The 4,882-nt window shown below is 39.3% G+C and overlaps 1 pseudogene; it reads right to left on the minus strand.

Moving 5' to 3' along the window:
* Positions 1-1,000: 1,000 nt before the first annotated feature.
* Positions 1,001-1,902, minus strand: LOC102818434 (annotated as a pseudogene).
* Between the last annotated feature and the right edge of the window lie 2,980 nt (positions 1,903-4,882).

The following is a 4,882-nucleotide window of genomic DNA, read 5'->3' on the forward strand; positions in this document are numbered from 1 at the left end:
CAACAATAGTGAGATTGGCCCAGGATTGGACAATGTTTCATTCTGCTGTTCATAGGGTCCTATGAGTCAGTACTGACTCAATGGCACCTAAAAACAACAACAACAACATAGGGTCTCTATGAGTAGGAATTAACTTGACGACACCCAACATTATGTACATACACTATGAATTATATTGAAAGTGAATAGTATTGTAACAGAGATTTGAACCTCAGAACAAAGTTGACTGAGCACTGATGTGAGTGAGATGTTTATACTTGAAAATAGAAGAGTTAAGAAAGTTTTATAAAGAGGACATTTGGTATAGCTTTGAAGTTTGGGCTGCTTTTTTTCAGGGCAGTGAAAGTCGGATGTATGGAAAGATATAGTGCTTTGTGGAGGGAAACCATTTTCATATGCATGGTACACTAAGGAATATACTATATGGAATAAGGCTCAGAATGCTGCTACCAGATTGAATCAGACAGCACATCCAGACAGCACCTTCACAGTAAGTGGGACAGAACTGCAGCTTGGGGATTGTTGGATGAATCTATGTGTTAAAATATAATTTCTGCTTCTTCTCCCTGTGTCTATACCCTTGTAGCTGCAAGTCCTCAACATTAACTGAAGGACCTGAAAAGTCATCTATATACCTGGCTTAAGTAGAATCCCGATAAAACCAGAGAAGACATGGCAAATCACAAAGGCTTCTGTTAAAGAACACCAGGTTTTTGTGTCTTTTGTGTGCTTTTGTGTGTGTGTTTCAGATCTTTTTATTCCTTCAAATATTTCTTTATTAGGAGTGACTGAAATAAAAAATATAATTGAGTCCCATCATCATCATCATCATCAGTATCATCATGGAAATGGTTTTAAGAGAAAAGTGGTCAGATGAATAGTATTGTTTCCCATTTTCAACCAGTAGATAGTTGCCATGGATACAGACAGCCAACAGTCTCTCAAGAATGCTGAAGATTTGTTCTATAATACAACATGCCCATTCACAGGGGAAAACAAACTAGGAAATAACTGATGTGTACTTCTTGATTTCATCATAAAACACAAGCACAAAAGTGCCACCCATGCCTCTGAGCACATTGGACCATGTGCCCTTGATAAAGGGTTTGCCTCCTTCGACACGTGCAATCTTCCTCCAGCAGTCAAGGGTGTCTGTGTGTGTACATGGTATCAGTTCCTTTGCACCCTGACTGCATCATCCTGCGATGACGAACAGTGTTTAATAGGTAGGAAGTCAACCCGGCCACAGCCATGACGGATTGAGCGATCATCCAGCTGACAAAGATGTGAGTATTCTTGGGATCTGAAACCATTCCCTTTGTAGTGTCGTAGATACTGAAGTAGGCAGCCCAGAGATGATAATAGCTTGCACAGACATATTAAGGCCTTGGTACAGACCATTAACCCCATCAGACTTGGAGATTTTAACCAGGCAGTCACCAACGCCTTTGAACTCTCTTTCAGCACCAGCTTTCCCCACATCAGCTGCTAGAGGGTACACGGAGCACAAGGATGTTACCCCAGCAGCACCCCCGGATACCAGATTCCCAGCAAAGTAGCGCCAAATCCAGCCCTCTTGTCCACACCACCCAGGAAGGTCTGCTTGTATTTATCTTTGAAGGCAAAGTTGAGAGCTTGGGTGAGGAAGTATCTGATGACATTTGCCAGGTTACCATGTCAGAAGGACAGGATTCCCTGCTCCTTGGGGATCCGAACCACCCAATCGATAATGCCCTTGTACTGCTTATCTGCGGCGATTTGCTTGCTGGCATGCTGCACCTGCATCAGCAGCCTGGCCCATTCGATGGGTGCTTTTGTGGTCTTGGAGATGGCCGCGGCCACTCCACCTGCAAGGAAGTCCTTGGCGAAGCACACAGCGGCATCTGTCATGATGAAAGAGGAGGAAGAGGCAGCAGGCTGCAGCAAAACTGGAACCAGACTGGCTTTGACTCCAGGGCTTGGGCAGAACACCAGGTTTTGAAGCATGGAATTGAATTGGAATAAGACAAATGTTTCAAAAATATTGAATGCTGAAATTACTGGACATAAAGGGTGATTCAGTCATGTAAGCAAGACATAGACTTAAAAATATGATGATTTATGAAGGTTGGTTATTCTAATATGTAAAGTTGACTTTGAAGGTATATTAAAATATTTTGGGGGGCTAGATACATAAATTGCCTTACTTAAATGATAATGTAAGTAAAAGACAAAAATTGGACAATGAATGAGGAAGACCATAAAATAATCAATGCATTTGAATTATGGTCTTGGAGAATATTATCAGTACCACGGACTTCCAGAAGAACAAACAAACCTGTCTTAGAAGAAGTTCATTCAGAACACTCCTTAGAAGCATACTATAGACATAGTATCAGAAGTGACCATTTCCTGGAGAAGTGCATGATTCTTGATAAAGTGGAGAGTGAAAAAGAGGAAGACCCCCAAGGAAATGGAATGATACAGTGACAGCAGATGTAGCAACAATTGTAAGGACAGTACAGGACCAAGCAGTATTTCATTCTGTCATGCATAGGTTAGCTAGGAGTCAGAGCCAAGTCGATGGCACCTATCAACAACAAATAAAAGAAGGAATTATCAGAATTAGTGTCCCTGGAATATTCTAGCAGGGATAGAAAACAAGTCATTGAATTTGGATAAGTAGTGGAGTTTACGGAGAGGTCTGAGGAACAGAATGACTCTCTAGGATAAGTATTGGACTGATAATCACAAGGTCAGCAGTTCAAACTCACCAGCCACTGTATGGGAGAAAGATGAGACTTTCTGTTCCTGTAAAGATTTATATCCTCAGGAAACCTCTACAGGTTTGTTGTGCATCAGAACTAACTCAACAACACCTAACAGCAACAACAACAACAAAGTAAGTAAAAGGCAAGCTAATTTTATTTGTTTTTTTACCTTCTAAGTGTATGGATGTTTTAAACCTCTTAGAATTTAGAGTCAGGACATTCTGATTCAAATGTTTTATTTATTGTTATTCTCATATGAATTTTATTGAGACGATTAAATATTCATTGACGGGAAGAGTTAATACAGTCATCTAAGACCTTACCATCTAATATTATATATTAGAATGAATCTTTGTCATGCAGCTAATATTGTCTATTTAGCTTGCCTGATTCGGGAGCCTTTTAAGGTCTGGGGTCTATGCACAAGTAGAGTTAATCTCTTTTCAGTCCGTTTATATTATTCCACTCAATGTCCTTGGAAAAGAAAGTGCCCTTATTATGTGGATTTAAATGTGCACTCAGAATAGAAAATTGTATGTGTATTCTGTGGAAACAAACAGCATCCTGCAGTTAAATACATTGCTTTGTTACCATGCTCCCCACATAAGTACAAACATTCAGTTTGTTTTTACAATGTCCCTCCATAAATGGCTTTCTTACCTGTAGTGTAGACACAGGCAAAAACCAGAGTGAAAAGTTTTCTCCACAAAATGTTCTTTATTCAGAAAAGCAGTAAGGTATACATATAGCTATTTCGCAAAACTGTTATAGAAGACTTATGTTTTTATTCCATCTCCATGAACCTCACGAAAATACTTTGCTGTGTAGGGATAAAATTCTGATTTCATGCATGGAAGAATTTTATCAAATATTTATAAACACAAAATAGTCCTTCCTGCTACACATGCACATATCATTAATATACATGCATGCACACACATAATTTCAGTCCTCACACTTTCTGTTCTAGATAAGCACCTGAAAGCTATTTCGCACAGATTAGCCAAGAAGATATTTTTGGTTTAATAAATGTCATCTTTGAACTCTACTGTCGTCAAATCAAAGATGCAAATTTATTTAGTAGCTACCAGCATCCTAGGAAAAGTAAATTAAAATTTGAATTTATTGTATCAGTCAAATATTTTCTAGTTAACCATTTTCATTTAGTCACCTGGTTAATAACTAGCTAATGACAATGCAAGATATTTCAAGTTCATGTCTGGCTAAAGCTCATACAAGTTCAGAGGGTGATGAAACAAAGATTGACTCCATGAGAGAAGTATGCTGTGTGACAAACAGAACTTCAGACATATTTGAGTATTGGAAAAGCAGCAGGAAAATCAGATAGAAATGAAAGGAATTAGAAACCGTTCGATACCAGCCCGCACCGACTGTATCAGAAATGCAGCACACCCATCTATGCTGTAGCAAGCCCTCTAGGTGATTCTGACATCATTTAAACTTTGAGTTCCACTGCTGGACTGCTAACCTAATGGTCAGAAGTTCAAACCCACCAGCTGTTCTGCAGGAGAAAGACGAGGCTCGGCAACCCTATTGCTCTGAATTGGAATTGATTACATGGCAGCGAGTTGAGTTGTTGTTGGCTTTAGGCAGATGGTTTGAACCCACTCTGGTTGGTAAGGTGGAGGGTCAGAGAAAAAGAGGAAGACCCCTAACAAGATGGCTTGGCCAAGTAGCAGCATCCATGGACTCAAGCATGACAACAATAGGAAGGTTGGCTCAGGATCAGGATTGGACAGTGCTTCATTCTGTTGTACATAGGGTCCTTATAAGTTGGTATTGACTCAATGGCACCTAACAACAACAGTTTTCAATAATATTCTTTGTAAAATATTTCTAACAACTAAAATTGAGCTTAATGCCTATATAAACAATTGTCCTTTGGATTCAAGTTATGCATTCCTGGCTTTAACAGAGAATCACTGTTTTGTGTTCATTTTAGAGCACTTTTTGCTACAAATGTAAGTGTTTTACACATGTATAAAGTTATTTTTCACATAGGAATGGAGATTTCAAGGTTACAATCCTTTATCCCCATTGTTGTTGTTGTTGTTGTTGTTAGATGCCTTTGAATCAGTACGGACCCATAGTGACCTTATGCACAGCAGAAC

Source organism: Chrysochloris asiatica, unplaced genomic scaffold (genome assembly GCF_000296735.1).
Source record: "Chrysochloris asiatica unplaced genomic scaffold, ChrAsi1.0 scaffold00007, whole genome shotgun sequence".
NCBI classification, from domain to species: domain Eukaryota; kingdom Metazoa; phylum Chordata; class Mammalia; order Afrosoricida; family Chrysochloridae; genus Chrysochloris; species Chrysochloris asiatica.